Raw genomic sequence first — 18,505 nt, forward strand, 5'->3', positions numbered from 1 at the left:
GGAGCGGGGGCGGCGGGGGCTCGCTTGAGGCTGCCGCCAGCCCTGCCAGTGCGTGCTCGCCAGCAGGCGGAGATAAACACCTATGTGTATATGTAGGTGCTCGTATGTATGCGCGCGTATACAGGTTTTATTTACAGGTTTTGTTTTTGTTTTCCCCCCCGTGGGCTGGAAGGTCTCGGCGCGGAGGTCCGCTGCCCGGTTTGGTGATTTTTATTTATTTATTTTTTATTTCCGCTGTGTTTTAGCGGCGAGCGGGCGCGGAGCGGTGCGCGGGGCGGTGCGCGGGGTCTGGCGCGCAGGGTGAGCCGGCTCCGCTGCGGCTGAGCGGGGCGGCTCGGGTGCCGGCAGCTCAGCCCCGCGCAGGTCTTTGCGGGAGCAGCGGCGTGATTTTTCGTTATTTCTCTGCCTCTGAAAGGATTGGGGTGGGTTGAGGCGTTTCTGTTCACGAGACTGATTTTGCTGAATAATGTCCTGAAGGAGGAAACTGTGCGGTAAACTTACCTTTTGGTATCATGAAGTGGCTTTCCTGAAATAGCCAAGTTCCCAATGCACAGTTTAGGTGATTAAGTTTCTTCCTCTCTTCTTCTTTTTAATGTGACTTCTTTAAAATTGGCCTGTTAGTATTTGCTGTTGCTGAGGAAAAATCTATGGAGATGTCACTTTCAATCTCCTAAAGGATATGTAAACATGTGTTTCATGTTCCTTCCAAAAGGATGTTGTTTAAGATGAAGAAACAGAGGTTCTGCTCACTTTCTGTTTTAGCAGGGAATTATATATTTATGTAAATGTTTTGTGCTGGCATTCAGACAGGGTCAGGCAGAGAAGGGGACTCAGATCAAAAGAAAAACACAAATACTCTTATTAAACTGAACCTAGTGTAAAGAGCACTGGCAGTTTGCAAGTTCATGAATGTCTATTGTAACACCCAGTTCTTTTTTTTAAAGCTAAGCATAAATTTATTAGGATATTTATCCCATGGTTTATTATGGTGCAGAAGCTTTTTATTGGAATTTGTTAAATGGTCTCTCAAACTTCTTTGATCTTCAAAGCAGAGAATACATAGTCTGATGAATGGCTGATAGAGTTGCTACTTTGGGCTCTTTTAGAACTTAAGAAAAAGTTTTAATTCTAAATTTGTCACATCTCTTCCTCCATCCCAGTACTTTCTCCCACCTTTAATGAACTTTTTTGCCATGTAGCTATCTCAAAAAGTGATTCATGGGGGAAAAAAACCTCAAATAGATAAATATATCTGTTTTGTTTTTAAAGGTCTGCTTCTGATAATTAATATATCTAAGAAAAATTAGGTGTGCATATATTTTACTGTATTTCCTCTTCCCCTCCCCCAATTAGATAGGCATAGAGTGGAAAAATCAGTGTACCAAGTTTAAGGATTGATCCTTAAACTATTTAAAACCAGTGGGAGGTTTCTTTCACTGAGTTCAGCTGGTGCTAGTTTAGACCTGTGATCTTTAATTATGTATTTAGGTCTGACTGATATCAGGAGAATGGAAGCACGTGCTTAAAAGTAAGCGCATGCTTACATGGTTTGCTGTAATAGTCAGTGTTTATGGAATAGGCTTAAAAAAAAGTGTTTCTTACCTAGTCTGCATGCTGTTAAGGAAAACTTTTTTGTTTTACTTTTGACACCAGCAGGATGAGCTAGAAGCTACGAAACTGCTTTCTTGGTGACTTGCGTAGTGTGGTCCGCATAGAGACTTGCTTGTTTTCTCCAGCAGCTCCACATATGCAGCACCCGCTCTGCGTGTTCGCCGTCTGCGTAACCCCGGCGTGACGAGTGTTTTGGCTCCCTTAGAGAGCTTAGGGTAGAAGCTGGCTATCGCCTTTCTTCAGGGCCTGGCCGGCTGTTGGTGAGGTGCTGCCTCTCCTCCTCCCCTCAGCTCCCATGGCATTTCCAAACTGCCGGCAGAGTTTTTGCACGGTTTTCGGCACCCAGCAGCACAGAGTGCTGCGCTGACAGTTACTGAGAGCGTAAGCACAGCCTGCTGCAGTGGTTGCAGTGTGCGCGCTGCTTGTTCCTTGCAGTGTGAACCTCTGGTTGCTCCTGCTTATTGCGCGGTRCTGCAGTTGAGACTTGCATGCTGCAGAAACTAAAAAGGCAACTTCACTGCTTGGACAGAATAAAATAAATGTGCAAAATTAACAAAAATAAACTAAATAAAAAGTGCACTTAGAAGCATATAGATGAACAGTTCATCGTATTTTGTAAATATTCAAAATGCCACAGAGCTTGGCATTGAATGAAAAAATCTGCACAAGATAAATACAATAAAATGTTTTTCTAAAATAAGTGCCACTGACAGTGCTAGACAGAGATTGAGAAGAGGGTGCCTTGTACCTTCCCTGCCCCCCGTGTTACATGACCATTCCTCGTCTCTTGGGTGTAATTTCTGATTGAATCCATCTTGTGCTATGTTGCTTGCTGTGGGCCCAGACCACTGACATTCTGAATTTTATCTTCCCTAAACAGATCAAGTGTCTGATTTGTCATTGCAGATTCCTGCTGTGGTTATGAGGTCATGCATCTTGTCTTTTTCTTCACATTTGTACAACCCCGAAACAGCTTCTTCTCCTTCTTTGGGGCAAGAAACTGCAACTACTCCCTCTGTGAGCTGGAAATCCAAATCTTTACCTTTCCTCTTCATTCTGCAGTTGTGAACTAGAAAATCATTCAAAACTGTTGCAAGGTACATATCTACCGTTTTCCTGTCAACTAGTTTTTGCAGCAGGAAGGAGCAGTTTTTACTTGTAATCAACGAAGCAGGGAAAAGCTGCAGATACTGAAAGTGTCATTGTGTGTCTTCACCATCATCCAGGTGTGCTTGTTTTTTGTATTTTGAAATATGAAATTTTTACACTTACTATTAAGTCAGCATTAGTTTCTTCAATGTATTACAGCAATGACCTGCATCCTAGTCAAGATATAAGAAGTTCTCTGTGAAATCTTGACTGTGTGGTGTTGTATATGTGCATAGTCATAGGACACCTCTGTCATGTAAAGCAAGTGCTGGATGACACTGTCTAATTAACAATGCTCATTTTTATAGTTAGCTCTGTCTTTGAGATTCATGTCATGGTATTACATACCGCTGAGCCCCTTCAGTTTCATACTGCTTGTTTTTGATGTTACTCCTATTATTGCAGTATTTGAAGTTCTATAGAAAGTCATATACCATTTAAAGTGTCTCTTTGAGCTGGAGGAACATCCATATTACAAAGAGCAGTGCTGAGACGCAGAGGATGAAAGATACACCTAATGCTGTGTAAGAACTGTGTGTCTACTGGTCGCAGTCCAATGTTAATAAGATTTTTATCCTCTCTTAGTAGAAAATAATTCACTGTGAATCATAAAACTTGTCCTATGAATGAAGCATTAGTGCTCTGGAATCTGGTTCCACTTGGCTCGTTTTGTCTCTGTACACGCTTCCTGAGCTGCAGTTTTCTAGCACATGAAAATATAAATTAGAAGGCCTGTCTGAGCCCTTTGAGTAGAGCTGTAAGTGGGTGAATTGGAATGATAAGTGTAGTGGTCACAAATACAGAGATGGTTTCACTGCACAAATAGTTAAAAAGTTGAATGCTATTCTGCAGTAGAATTGTAGCTCTAATTTCCAAATGCAGTTATGAAATCATGTCTGCAACTCCAGAAACACAGGGCCCTATCATTTGAACTGAAGGAAACTGCTAGCAATTAAGTTTGTAGTTTGACAAGCAGTGTAATTGAGTGGGATGTTGCCTTCAGCACCAAAGCCAAGTTAAATATCACCACTGTTGTGGCAGTTTGCCACTTTTTTGGCTGTGGTTGCACAAGTGTTGGTGAGGCTGTGCAATAAAATTGGATCATGGAAATGGTCTAGGTTAAAAATAACTTTGCAAGAACAAAAAAAAAAAAGTGGAAGGAAGCTGGTTTCAGCAGAGTCTTTCACTGATGCATTTTGCTGGCACAATCATTTGTAGGGTTGTACTATGAAACTGAGGGGATGTGTGAACTGCGTTGGGGAGGTGGAGTTAGCAGATGCAGACTCTTCATCATCTGCTCTTGAGAAAACCACAGTGAGATTTCTGTCAGTGTTCCCCTGTCCCAGCCAAGAGGGGAAAACGCACTTGCTTCTACCAGCCGTTGTCCGCACTGCATTCCCGCTCTGCATCCTAGGCTTGGTCTACACCTTGCCTCTCGCTCGCTGTACCTTTTGGGGCTTTTTCTTGTGTTGATGAGAGTTGTGGTGTGACAAAGCCCGTGGGCAGAGCTGTGTCTGCCAAGGTGGGGGAGCAGGTGAGGTTGTCCGTGGGCCGTTTTGTATCCAACAYCTCCTGTCCCTCTCCATCTGGGAGTCGTTTGCTTTCGTCTCCTGCTGAGTTGGTTTTCACCAATGCCAAGGTGGCCTGGGTACCAGCGTGAGTCTGCTCAATGGCAGAGGATACATCAGTGCCCCTACATGACAGCTTAATTGCAGCAGGGGTGTGCCTGCCATGTGCCTAGCACCAGCGATGGTGGCTGTGGGAGCAGGGAGCTGCTGAGCCGGGGGAGCTCGGGTTGATGGCCTGTACCGGGCTGTCGTGTGTCATGGTGCCGGCATGAGCAGGAAAGCATCCGAGAACTGGAGTCACGCTCCCATTTGGTCATGTAAACTCACATGAAGTCTCCTACCGTTACCCGTGCAGACCGTGGGAACCAATGTGAGAGTCCTCCACTTGGCTTCGTTACAAACAGTTGTTCTTTTCCMCCCCCAAGCTAAGATTTTTTTGTTTATGTTTGCAAAGGGATTAACTGCATGAGATAACTTGTCTCAAGCTGTGGTTTGCTGGCTTTTAATGATTTTCAAGGGGACAGTAGGGACATAGGCTAYGTATGAAATGGTCTCAAATTTTTGTTAGCTTACTAATGGTGTCCAGTTTCTGAGTGATTTGGAGGATTGTTTGAAATTTGTGGGTTCACCAAACTTGGGAAATGCTGTCTTTCTGTTTGTTATTTTCTTCCCCATAAAACTCAGCTGTAGCGTTAAACTATCCTAAGGATCCAAGGATCCAAAAAAATAGGGAGCAGCTAAGTTTTTATTTGGATAACTTAAAAATCCCATGCAGTCACCACTGCTACCCATTCCCAATGAGAAGACTAAAGAAAATATTTCTTTGGGGTCAGCATGGCAATTTTCATGGTTATGAACCTTTCCTAATCAAAGTTCTAGGGTTGTTAAAAAGGAGCTGAAAATTTCATGTGCTTCCTGTTAGGACTTCACACCAAAATCCTCTGAGGATACTTGAATTAAATGGAAAGATTTTGAGATTCCTTGGATATGACTAAGATAACTTTCTGCCTTTGAAAGATTCTGCAGATCTTCTTTTCCTTTAAAGTCTTGGTTTCAACTTGTGCCAGGGTTTTTTGCCCAAGAGTAATGCAGATCTTTGTATGGAATCATGCCCAGGCTGATGAAGTGGCAGGTAGCACGACATAGCTTGTTGATGCTTCCTTCTTCTTAGAAAGCTGTGGATGTTCTGTGGTATAAAGTTGGCCTTTCTGTCTATCTCTGGTAATAGTGATAAAATGACTTCTTCTCTCTGAAAGAGAACCAAAACCATCTCAGGCAGAGATAACAACACTGGGCGTTATTTTCAGTAATGCTATTTTGGATCACTGTTTGTTTAAAGTTACTTCAGTATCAGTTCTGGCATTCAAAATTAATAACGGTTAGATGTGCCAGATGTCTTGTGGAATTTTGTCATTGATGTACTCCTCTCTTGTTTTAATATCTTACAAATTTGAGTGGGTTTGTGTACATGTTTTGTTTGAATGTACAAATATTTTTGTCTGTGTAATTCTAAAAATTTATTGCTAAGGCAATAAATAATTCTGCTCAGTGGTATATTAGGGAGGCCTGTTTTCTCCACATGTGCCTGCTAACCATATTAGGAGAGATTCATCTGAGAATGGAGGAGTGAAAACTTACCTTCTGCGCTGATGAAGAGATTGTCATGCAGTGTTATCTTTTGGCCAATGAGTCAAGATGAAAGTGATGACTGCGCTTTTAACTCTTTTTGTAACACCAGGCATAATCGGGAGACCCACATCTGCCTGTGCTGATTAGGATCTCTTTTGTTTTTCTTTTTGATAAGTCTGATGTGAGCCCTTTCAGGGAGCAGAGGGGTTCTGGTTTGCATGGAGTCCAGGCCGCCTCCTACCCAGCTACCGATCACGAGGCTGCAGAGGGATAAAGCGGCATTTCTGTGGCTCTGATGGGTCTTGTTTGTGCTCTGGCTGAGCAGTCTGGAAGGAAACTGAACTCTGATGTAAAAGGCACATGTGACCTGTCTTGCAGAGAAGAGCAGGCCCTTAAGTCAAACTTGGCTACACAGTTCTACCAAGACTTGTGCCTTGGCTTGATTTTTCTTTTTGACTGATGGGTAAGTCAATATGGAAAAATTGTACGAGGTATTTTACAATGCATGAAGGCAGACACTTGTGGAAGCATTTGATGGACTGCTACTTTAGTCCTTTATTCTGCGCTCCACCTGGAATTTCTCTCATGTACTCTTTGAGGAAAAGAAGTTTTCAGATTCACAGTGTTAATGGAGGCTCCTGGGAGGGGAGAGAGAAGTCCCACCAAGTTCAGTCACTTTGTTCAGCACAGAAACAAAGGAAGTATTATGAAGAGGTTTTTGGCTAGGAAACAGAAAACCTTTTCATTTGAGTCCACAGCTTCTGGTTTTGTTTTTAATACAAACATGATGATGTAACAAATCATCTTATTAAATAATGATACTTGTCAACAAAACTTGATAACATAAAATGTACACTACAAACTTCTTGCCAGCTGTTCATAGACCACTATACTAGGGCACAAAAGCRTTGGCAGATGGAAAAGAATATTACTGTGTATTTCTCATTAGTAATAGAAACCTGAATTGGAATCTTACTTTGCTTCAAGGCTTTGGCAGTCTACACTAGAAATCAGTTTGAAACTGCTGGGAGTGTGGGTGGATAAGGATCATGTTGTCTCATGATGGCCTTTTCTCAGGTTGTCACACTTCTCCTGAAATGTGTGTTGGTGATCCCTTACAGAGATGTGGTGCTGCCGGGACTAGTTTAATCTTGAGTCGTGTCAGTATGGTAATTCTTCTAAACAYACTGCAGAAAGCAGAGACATCATTGTCAAAGAGGCAGTCTGACACGCACTGTTACTGCTTGGTGTGCAAATAATGGAATCAGGTATGCAGTACTAAAAATGTCTAAAATGAAAATACAAATTCCTGTGTATTTTTAAGAATTCTTTTGTAATTAGATTTGAAACAATTAATTTAAAAGAAGTTTTACTGATGTTGATTCTGAGAAGGAAATTTTAAGAGTTTCAGAGCTCTTCAATAAAACAATTCATAGTAATTCAGCAGGACCTCTTAAATAGTGACGTAAATGGCAAACTGCTTTTGTTTCGTTTTTGTAGGAATACGTTCTAAAATGTTCATTGTTAAATTCACTTTTCCTTTGCTTTTTCAAACAAACGTAGTTTTTCAAAGCTGGGACTGAATGGACCAGTAGCTCAAAACTATAAATATTTAGGTTAAGATCATTCACGTGCTGTTTCACATGTGAAATGTCATCTTAAAGATGTTTGTATTCATACCTCTAATGCTTCGGTGTTTGTGATAAGAAATTCCAACAGGACGCGGGGCATCCTGCTTGTTAGCCCAAAAGACTTAATTAAAGTCCTACATTGTTGTAAGCTGTCATCTTTGCTCACTCCGAAACTCTCTGTCTGGAACTATGTAGCACACAGACAACTAATTTTGACCAGTGTGTGGASAAACAATTTAATCATCTGTGTATGTTCAACAGCAGATTTGCTGTACTGTGTTCTCATGCAAAATAGATAAGGAGCATACCAGTCCCTAGTCAGACCTCATATTTTTAAGGCTGTACTGTGCCTGTGTTTAGGGTTTACAAGGTTACTTCAGTTTCTTTAGGTTGCTATAGTGCCAGAGAATTCTTGTTGTGTGTTGGTGGATACCTCAATGAGAGTTTTGTTATGCACTTTGTATACATTTACATTGGAGTCTGAAGGGTGCCTGCAGACAGGTAGACCCCACCTAGCATTGTCTATGTTATTTGAATAGCCACCGGTAGCAGCACCGGTGAAGAAATATTTCAACCCACTCTTCAGAGATACTGGCCCTTCCTGCCGTGGGCTCAAATTGAGATTGTTGCCTTCTCTTAGCAGCTGAACTCATCAATCAGCTTACTCCTTCCAGTAGTAGTCCAGCAAGTCATTAAACGATTGTTCAGAGCTAATTAGTACTCTCCCCTTTTTCCTTTTCTTTATAAACTTAGTTGTAAAGATGGTCTGTGATGTTCGCTTGTCTGGCTCTTAATTTTAGAAGATGCCATTTTTACATTAGACAGGCTGTTTGTGCTGTCAGATGAACGTAGCTTGCAAGAGTAAGAAAGGAAATCATGATCTCTCTAAATTTTGGTAAAGGACATGAATAGTTTGAAACATCTTGTTCAGAAAGAAAAGTGAGCCCTGGTCTGCTCTGCCCTCAGAGCCTCCTCTTTCTAGAACTAGCTGAATTTCTCTGGGACCTGAACTCCACTGTCCTTAAACAGCACACCCCTTGCATACTGAGCTCTGAATTTATTCTGACAAGTCATTTCATTGTTTAAACCTACTGAGCTTCCTTTTGCTTCATATACTTTATATTACAGAGGTGACAGCAGCTCCACAGGGTGGAAAATTCATCTGAAGTTTGAGAAGGTGAATGAATGACCTGGCCAAGCTCCTTTCAGATAGTGATCCCCTGTTTGCTTTAGTTTATCCAGCAGAAAAGTTGTGTAAGAGTCCCTATGTTAGTTGTGTACCGCAGAAGTCATCTTTCAACCTGCTCAAGAAAGGTGACCTCAGTTTAAGTGGATTTTTGATCAGACTGTAACTTCAGTGCAGCCCAAAAGCAGTTGTGCTTCATCAGAGTACCCTACCTCTTATTCTTCTGGCTTGCATTTATCTACCTGTGATTTAAGACTGAGAACTTTTTAAACAGCTGCTTGACCTTATGTGGAGGTCAATCATTAACTAGTAAGCAGTCATGAACATCTGTACAATTAAGTGCAGTCACCTTTGGCACTCACCTTGACTCCTCCCAGGCTGAGTGTGTACATTGCAAAGACTACCCATCATTCAGAACTGCCCTTCCCATCTCACTGCTTTAATCTTGGTTTCAAATTTGGTATGAAGTGGCAGCCTGTGAACACAGAGCATTTAAACTTGATGAAGACCCTTCCATGCTTGCTTGCTGTCAGTGCTCCCTTCGTTACTTCGCCTTGCAGCCTTTCTCGTCTACAGCCTCTCCCGCTGCAGTGGCAAGGTCCATGTCCAGGTATGCTCTGGGCTAGCATGGGAGCCTCCACGTGCCCTGGTGCAGGGGTTGAAATGGGGCTCCTGCCTGGCCACTGCTTTTCCAAGCTTGTCCTCAGTTTTTTTTTTTTACATGGGCAAAGACCCCTCTGGCCCCTGCTAGCAGCCTCCCCAGTGGCAGCCTTGCCTGCTTGGTTAGTGTTGGGCATAGTGTATCTGTGACGTGTGTCACATGTCACCGTAAAGAGCTGATGTACATACAAAATTTCCAGCTGGTTTCGGTCTGTGTTTGACTTATAAAAGCCACCCATGCTGGAGGACTGTCTGCTCTCTTTGGTCACCATGTGATTTTATGTAATGAAGCATAGCTTTGTGTTTCATTCTTCTCATGTCAGGCTTGTGTTTCAGTAACTAAAAGCTCTGTCTGAAACAAAATGGATAATGAACAGACATACTTTTTTATTAAATGAAGGCATTTACAGAGAATTTAGTAATAAAACAAGCTTCTATATTAATTGTGTACAGGAAGCCAAGTCACTTATCTTCGTTATTTTAAATAATAGTGTATATTGTCAGATCATATTCCCACCTTGCTTGTACATTTGCCTCTCCAAAAGGGAGACACTGCAGACTGATTTTTCTTCTGCCCTGAGGTGGATTACCAAAACACCCAAGTGCTTTATTTCTGAAATATGCACTGCAGCAATTATGATAAAAATCACTTTAAAACTTTTTTTAATGTACAACATTATGTCAGCTGTTACTCCAGTTGATTCTTACCTATGTACAGCTGCATCCCTATGTGCTTAATGCCAGACTAACTTTATGATCAGAAAGTCCTTAGAGGTCAGTGGAAGACTGTAAGGTCAGGCAATTCATTAGCCTTTGCAAAAAGGGGGACATTCCTCTCTTTTTGGTGGGGAGGGGCTTGAGGAAGAGTTCAAATCTAAAATCAGAGTGTTTAATCTGACATTATCTAGTTTATTCATACACTGTACATACAGATATTACAGAACTTTAATTTAAAATTAATTTATGTAGCTAACATATACAATCTGAAATTCCCTCTATTTTCTACACTTACTTGCCTGTGCAGGCTTGTTTTCTTTAATGTCCACTCTTTGTTCCTGTCAGGATAGCATCATCAGCTCTAGCAAATGTTAAAGCATACTTGTAGATTGCCACTGGCATTTTAGCCTCCTTATTTTGTACAGACAATTTCAGCTGCCTTCAACTGAAGTTAGGTGTGTAATAACAGACTGTGGTATGAAGTCATTTATAAGTAAAAACTATTTTTGTCGCAGCATGACATTAGTAGAACAAGAAGTGAGAATTTTGATCTAATGACAGGGACAATTACTTAAGTTTCTTTCAGGATTGAACTTGTTTGTTGAAGTGCAAACATTTTTCTCAGTTTGCCACATTATAATAGTGTGCTAAAGCACCACATGTGATATGAAACCTGTTAGAAACATGAATGTTTTCATGAAGTAAGTGTGAAGAGAGGATAAGTAAGTACAAACAGTGAAAAATATGAGACTTCAAAAATAAGACATTTGCAATGATAACTACAGGCATTAGTGATGGAAGGGAGACCCTCTGATGAGAATTTACTGACTGCTTGGGTTAAAATTTTGTTGCAGTAGCAACCACACTAAATATTTCAATGTTTGTCCAGAGTGCTTATTTAGTATTGTTTATCTTATGTTCTTGTGCAGAAGCTAGTTGAAATGGTGGGGACTATTACTGTCATTAGAGGCAGCAAAGCTGAGGCCTGAAAGAGTTGGGAGCTGACAACTGTAGACTTTGATTTGGTGTTTTGAACTTCTGCTAATTGAAACAAGTAGCAGTTGTTGACTTAAGTAGATGGAGGGATCAGTCTGTCTTTGGGACCTCAGAAATATTTACTGTGTGTGTATGTGTATATATATATTTTTTTTCATTCTGTGAATTTGTTGCTTCCATCTTCCAACTGGAGATGATGTTTACTATGTGTTTCCTAAACTCTATGAAATATGGTAGTATCTGCAAAGTGGGAATGGTAGTATGGTGATAATATATTGGAGGTGGGATTTGCAGGAATGTCCCCAAATTTGGAAGGGAGAGTAATCTAATCCTTCGATGCTTTTCTCATAACTTCTTTCAGATTTGCTGGTTATTGTCTTGCCTATCACCATTAAATATAAAGTTACAAACACAAACATTATAAAGTAGAATTGATGCAACTTTGCACTTTACTCGATGGATCCTAACAATGTATTTCATGCCATATATTCTATTAGATGATGTTTTATTCATGCCTGTAAAGGAGGGGAATATATTTTATTCTGTCCTATCTGTTCTGTTGACTCATAGGATTATGTGAATGTCACTGAGAGTAGGACTCAGCCTTCACTGAATAGTTAGCATACCCAGCAGTGATGTCAGGAAGTTATAAGGTCATTCTCGCTCCTTCCATCTGTTCATTTATGTTGTATTCAAAAGTATAGAGCTTTTTGCAGTAGAAGTAGACATTGCAGTGAACTAAACCCTCAGAGTGAACTATCATTTCAGATGTGCGCAATGGCTATTAAATATAGAGGGAGAAAAATAATTCTATTTGTTTAGCTGATGGCAAATAATAAAGTGGGGTCACAACAGTAGCAAAAGCATGCTTGCAGGTGTTATCTGGACTCTGAAAAGAGATTTAAAATGCAAATCCTTCCTCTCGTTTTAAGTATTGCATTTATAGATACCAACTCCTTTTGCAGTAAGAGAGTCAGATAGGTAAGCCAGTTAATAAGCTGCTGACTGCATGAACAAGGATACTGGTTAACTTGTGCTTATTCTCTGCTTAGACATTCCTGATGTTGCAAGTACTGCCACCAGGTTTCCAGCTTCTCCTGTCGCAGCTGCTTCAGGGTCCTCCCCTGCTGATGATTTAGGATGAGAAAGTAACCAATGGCAATCTTGTCCTGTTCTCCTCTGCTAGGTGTCTCACCAGAGACAGCATAGAAAGTGATGTTGCCCTGTCCAAGGTCCTTCTCATTTGAATGTGGGATAAAGTAGCCAAAACACTTGAACCCCGTCTTGGAAGACCCTCCTCTTCCCTGTTCTTTCTGACCTTGACTAGTCACTGCTGAGGTTAGTGATCCTTCTTTAATGTGCTTTATGTCATTAGAATTTCCTCTAATGGATTTTAGGGGGGATCATTTGTGCTTCCTGACAGTTTTTGAGGTTGGCCACTGGAGGCCCTCTGTACCAGTTCTGCTCAGTGTTCACCATAACATCTTCAAGCCCCATAGCTGTTGCAGTGGTAACTATAGTGTTACATATATGACACATGGTGTTTTGCTCCTCTAAATTGCTTTAAGTCTAAGCATTCAAACCTTTTCATAGGAATATATATGCATGAGATACTATACAGGTGGTACCATTTTTTGCTTCACTTTCATGTTATGTATGAGATTAAATACCCTCCACCATGTTGCATTCCACTAAGTTGATGCAAAAGATTATTAATGAGGTCTTCTGTATAAACCTGTGTACAGAGGCAAACTGTATTTCCAGAAATCTGGGTTTCACTGGACAGAGAAATTCCCAGTTCTGCTCAGCCAAAATAGAATTGATTTGGACATGCTCTGTGAATGTGATTAGCACAGCATCTCCCATACCTCTTTTTGACAAGATCTTCATTCCCTGGAGGAAGTGACCCCTATCTAGAGAACGAAACTTTCCTACCACRCACAAAGGAGGCGTGATAATTCTACCATGGGCAAGACCCTCTGCATTCTTGCAAAGATAGAACAGAAAATTTTCCTTTTGTACAGGAATACAGTGTAAGAATGCCAGTCATCAATACCAAGTTCAGGTAAACAATGCATTATACAAATGCAGCACAAAGTCACTTGTCTCTTTAGTTGCTATGCTAAAGATTTGGAGGTTTGAAAAGACAGAGGTAATTTAGTTTTAGTACTGTGTTGCAGTGCCACACAATAAAATTATAGATGAATTAAAATATAGCGTAAAACTAAGTTTATACCAGTTCCTTCTTACAAAAAGCCACAGAATTCCAATATCAGTTATGATGTTGGAGAGACAACCTTGTTATTCACTAATTTATGATTCATATTATATAACATGATTTTTACAAATGCAATCAGTTTCTTTGTTCTTTGTTTTTCAAAGATTGTAAGAATGTGTTCTTGTATTTTTTACGTAACAAAACGRTAGTTTCCTGATGTATGAAGAGCATGCTAATATTTAAACAATAACTTTTCAATAAAAGAATCAATCTCCTTAGTATGAAGGAGTTATATGGGAAGAAATTATTTTCTGATGTTATGTTCTGTTGAGGATGTTTTGTAATTTCTCATTTTAATATTAGTGTTTGTATTGTATAACCCTGCATGTGTGTGTGCATCTGTGTATATATATATACATATTATACAAACATAAATATACACACAAGTATATTTGTACATATTTATATTTCCATATACACAGCATATTGAAGTATACATATATATAAATATGTATGTGTAACTTATTTATGCATGTATAAAAAAAAATTGTTCAGCTTACTTCTGAAAGGTCTTTCTGGGGTCAGGTAGGGTTTATGCTTTGTGTGTTTCCTTTCAGGCTAATATGCCTACATATCGTTTAACTRTGTACTTTTACTAAGATAAAAAGTATGTACTGTTTTCCTGTGTTTTCAAAAGTCTGCTCTAAATAGCATCATCCTTAGAGGAATCACAGTCAAGACTATTTCTAGTGAAATGGAAGTGATGACAGTAAGTTTGTGAATGCTTTTGGTATATTTTTTTCTGTCTTGAACTGTGTACTGGTGAAGAAAGAAGGGCTGTTGAAGAAGTCACTTCAAGTGATATTTTCTTTTGAAACGAGAGGATGGTTAAGCTGGATGGTATTCTTTCCAACCTTATTCTGACCATGTAAACATTTGAATGAGTTGTACATGATTTAGTAGTTTTGCATGTGGAAACTTTACAGGTTGCTTAGGTCTTAGCTATAGGCGTCGTTCACAGGGGTCACCGTCTCTTGCTACTTGTCCCACTACTAGAAGGAAATCTGGAGGATATTTGGTATGGTGTGTAGGATCTTGAAGCTAAAACAGAAGCGAGAGCTTGCTGTGAGCAGCTAGTTAGTTGGAGCTCTTGCGTATTCCTTGTGCAACCAAGGTACTGGAATCAAAAATGCTGTCTCAAGTCCAACTGTTGAACCACTAAGCAGAGCTTTGCTGTGCTACCAGGAAACTAATATGTATTCTCTTGTGGTGTGTTCTCAGCTATCAAGTAATCTAGGCAAAAGTGTACCCTAGGCACTTGCAAACATTGGCGTTTAAGCCAAAAGAGTTAGTGCTGGGGCAGAAAGAGTTAAGATGGGAAATATTTCCCTGCTGTCTTTCTAGTCAAGTGTAAACCATGGAGAAAAAGTAGTATACCCCCTTATAACATTTGCACACATGCATAACTGTGCTACCTATTTGTGCTACCTATTCATACTACCTTTGGTAGGTGACCAGGAGAAGGGCTAGAAGCTGCTGCACTCCTGTTTGCGAAAACCTAGAGCAACATGTTTCCTGCTGACATGTGATGAAGATTTCTTTTTCATATAAGTTTAGAAAGCAGAAGGTGACTCCCTGTCAGGGAGTCTAATCTTGGGTCTTCTCTTTGGGTGGTGAAAATTTACCAGACGTTCATATTCTACATCAAGTCCATGTTGCTTTACCAGCCACAACTTTTCTGAAGTGGGATACTTCTAGTTCCTGAATTGATGTATGGATACGTGGGTGGTTTTTCTGTGTTCTTATAAAGTCTGCCTGCCCCCTCCCTCCTACCAGCAAAGGAGTTGAAGCAATAAGCTTGTTTGTTGCTCTGATCTGAAAATGGTATTGCCCAGTATGCTGGAGAAGACTGGCAGTTTCTCTTTGCCTTACCTGCAAAGTTAGGCAGTATATCAGTTTAAGGAAAAGCTGAAGCAAACTGTAAGGCTGAGGAGAACTGTTACCTAGAATGACAAGATGCTTTATTTTCAGTAAAGCTTGCTTTCATCCCACTCCTCTCTAACCCTCCCCCTCTTCATCCAGCCCCCAACGCAGACAGACTGCAAATAGATATTTATCTGGTATGCGTAGGATTCTGTCAGTGAGCAGTGATATATGAAATCGGGGGGAAAAAAAGATCCTYGTTCCTTGATACTGTTGCAGGCAGCGTATTTAACTCCTGAAATCATTAGAATAAGTGTAGTTAAAACTGTCAAAATACACTGTTTTCTTACAAGATTGTAAGAAATAGAGCTTCTTTTGTCAGTTTAATTTTCTTATACACTTACTGCTGGCCCTCTCTTGTAAAAAGTGGTACAGGTTAGTCCTGTCTGGACCTACAGTGTATTACAGATGCAGTCTACAGGGCTATGTTTTGGGTTGGTTTTGTTTTGTTTTTCCCAGTAAATAAGCTGTTCCAAACAGTTTGCTCACTCATGCAAATGGTCTGATAATAATGAGTTTTAGCACTGGGACATCTTTGTGGAGGAGAGAGAGTATCTGATTAAAATGGGTGGAAAAAAGAGATTCCATTTTTCCAATCCCTTTTCGGGACCCCGTGTGGTTTCCATGACTCTTCTGCTCTGTAGGAGGTTGCGTCCGCGAGGCCCCTGCCTGCTCTATATCTACCTCCCTGAGCACCTAGAACAATGGACCTCCTTCTCTTGTCTTGTGTATTCCTTCAAGTTTTCCTTATTTTCTTGAGACTTGCATAATATACTTGTGTGGCGTGACATTTTACAGAGTTCTTGGTGATCTGGCTCCTGTACTAGGCTTGAATTGTCAGGGAAAAAGGTTAATTATACAAGGAAGTATATTTTTAATGTATATGTAATCATATAAAAGTAACTTTTTAGTGGCATCATGAAGTCTGAATTTTGTCAGTCAGACTATAAAACATTGATTTGGTGGTATTTAACTATGTTCATAATTATTAGTGAAAGAAATTAAACAGAGATGTATCTATGTATGTACCAGCAAAATGATATATGGAGAGAAGAAATAACAGAAGCCTGTGGAAAGTTCACAATGTCAAACTTTGCATCTTTCTTTTTAATGGGCATCTTGATGAAACGCAAGTATTCTTACTGTTGTTCAAGGCAGTCTATAGTTAGCTACAAAATGGTATTGTAACATTACTTTTTATTGTAAAGGAAACTTGAGAACTATTTTCTCCCCATATTTACAATTTAGGCCTGATTCTAATTGCCAGGTTGTTAGTGTTGTTCCCCCCCCCCCACACACACACACACTATTTTTTGTGAATTTAAGCATTTTTTTATGCCATAAACTATAACCTTTCTTCTTTCCTGAAATGGATTTTTTAGGTGAATATTTTTATTACAGCTCATTCTAAGATCTAAATGAGTCTTAAATCTGAATGAATTTTAAAATCACACTTACAACTAAAGGTTAAAAGTCCTGTTCCACATGAGATGCAGTTTCTTTGCTGTCACTAGGGTCAAGTAAAATCAAATTAAAWGTACATGTTTAGCAAAATTTATTCTGAAAAACATTCAAAGTGGCTTGATCTCTCTGGAGGGTGAAGGTATTTACAAGCATCTCCTTAAACTTTGGTTGCTGAGGCTCATGCCCAGTCAAAATTATGTTAGAAATAAGGAGATAATTTGAACATTGTAGGACTCTTCAATTACTTGTCTCACTCTTTTGAGTTGACTTTAAGTTCAGGCCTATTGCAGAACTCCTTAAAATGGGAAACTAGATGAATTGTATCCTGTATTTAATGCATGCTTTTTTTCACTTAGAAGAAAGCAATGCATTTAATATGCATTTGATCCTTTATGCATGTACAAAATAAATAAAGCTTCTCTTCTGTAGCACTCACCTTTTAAACTCCATAACTTGAAAGTCAGCGTGCTGCTCTCCATCTCCATCTGCTGTGGCCTACTGCATGAGGAGCGGCACTAACCCAGCTGAACCTCACATCCTAAGAATTGATAGGGCAGAAGGGGATATCTGAAAACTCAGAACAGGCAGGGGGGAGGGGATGACTAATAAGGCATTTATTCTMAAGCTTACCAGCAGAGTTGACAAACATACAGTAGGGGGAAAAAATGGTTTCTGGTATTATTTTTGAATCCATGCCATATTACACAATTGTTCACAGGAGTCTGCAAGGAGTGAAATCACAGCTCTGCCAAAGTCCAGTCCAGAACAAGGTGGCTACATCTGCTGCCCTGTGAGTGAATTCAGTGACTTCAAACTGTTTGCAATGCACTCAAATTTTGGCAGTGTGGCACTACTCCCAAAGCAAAATCAGAATAGGCAATAGCAGTAATAATGTTATTTTAAAATCTTTAAAATAACAGCTCATCCTTGCAGCTCTGTGGCTAGGACATAATTTCCTTTTCTGAGGTGAGGAAAAAGAAAAGTGGCAAAAGCACTGGCATGCTAAAGTCTGCAACAGAAATATGGTTTTGGACAATCTGTGCTTTCATGGTCGGAGTTATCTGTTTGTCCTGTGTGTTCTGGTTATTGGTTCTCTCTGACTAAAATACAGAATTTTTTCCCATAAGAGATGAACCTGCTTCTTATCTGAAGATTTGAGTGTTGATGGCAGCATAACGTTTGAGAATTTCTCAGTAAATGGAGGTTTCATATGTAAGCCAGTCTTTACCCTTACAACTAATGAAAGTATGCATGTTTCCTTTTAGACAGCTTTGAACTGTGGGTTTCTTTTTTGTTTTTTCCTTGTTAAGTCTTGCTGTTCCTATTCTATGAGGATGCTTCTGCAACTGCTGTGGTAAAGATGACATCTTTGTTCACTTTATGACTTTTTAAAAAAATACATTTTTTTAACACAGTGCCTGAATCTGCAAACGGTTAAGCATAGGAATAATTTTACTCTCATAGTCTTATGAGTAAAATGTGGATAAAATTGCTGGCTCCCTTACCTTTGTTTGTCTCATTTTGTGATTTCTCACATGCAAACAATGTGTCTAGGTGAAGTAATCCAAACTAAGGCTAATGCAGGAAGTGAGGGGAGACACATTTCTTTAGAAATGACTTGAAAGATTGCACACCTTATTTTTGAGCCACCTCTTGTGATACTTAACCTTGTTCCTACGTGTTTTCTAAACTT

At 39.9% G+C, this 18,505-nt stretch overlaps 1 protein-coding gene across 6 annotated transcripts in view; it reads left to right on the forward strand.

Annotated features, from left to right (window-relative positions):
• The first annotated feature begins 23 nt into the window (after positions 1-23).
• PIP5K1B (phosphatidylinositol-4-phosphate 5-kinase type 1 beta) overlaps positions 24-18,505 on the forward strand; it is a 111,016-nt gene continuing 92,534 nt past the window's right edge. For 2 of the 6 annotated variants that reach the window (XM_026073471.1, XM_026073472.1), the window contains exons 1-2: positions 73-92; positions 12,334-12,485. The gene's annotated coding sequence lies outside the window, so the exon portion shown is untranslated. Of the gene's footprint in view, positions 93-2,526; positions 2,709-12,333; positions 12,486-18,505 lie in introns of those variants that run through there. The other 4 variants (XM_026073476.1, XM_026073473.1, XM_026073475.1 and 1 more) reach the window with 4 other exon arrangements.

This window comes from Apteryx rowi, unplaced genomic scaffold (genome assembly GCF_003343035.1).
Source record: "Apteryx rowi isolate R43461 unplaced genomic scaffold, aptRow1 scaffold_37, whole genome shotgun sequence".
NCBI lineage: Eukaryota > Metazoa > Chordata > Aves > Apterygiformes > Apterygidae > Apteryx > Apteryx rowi.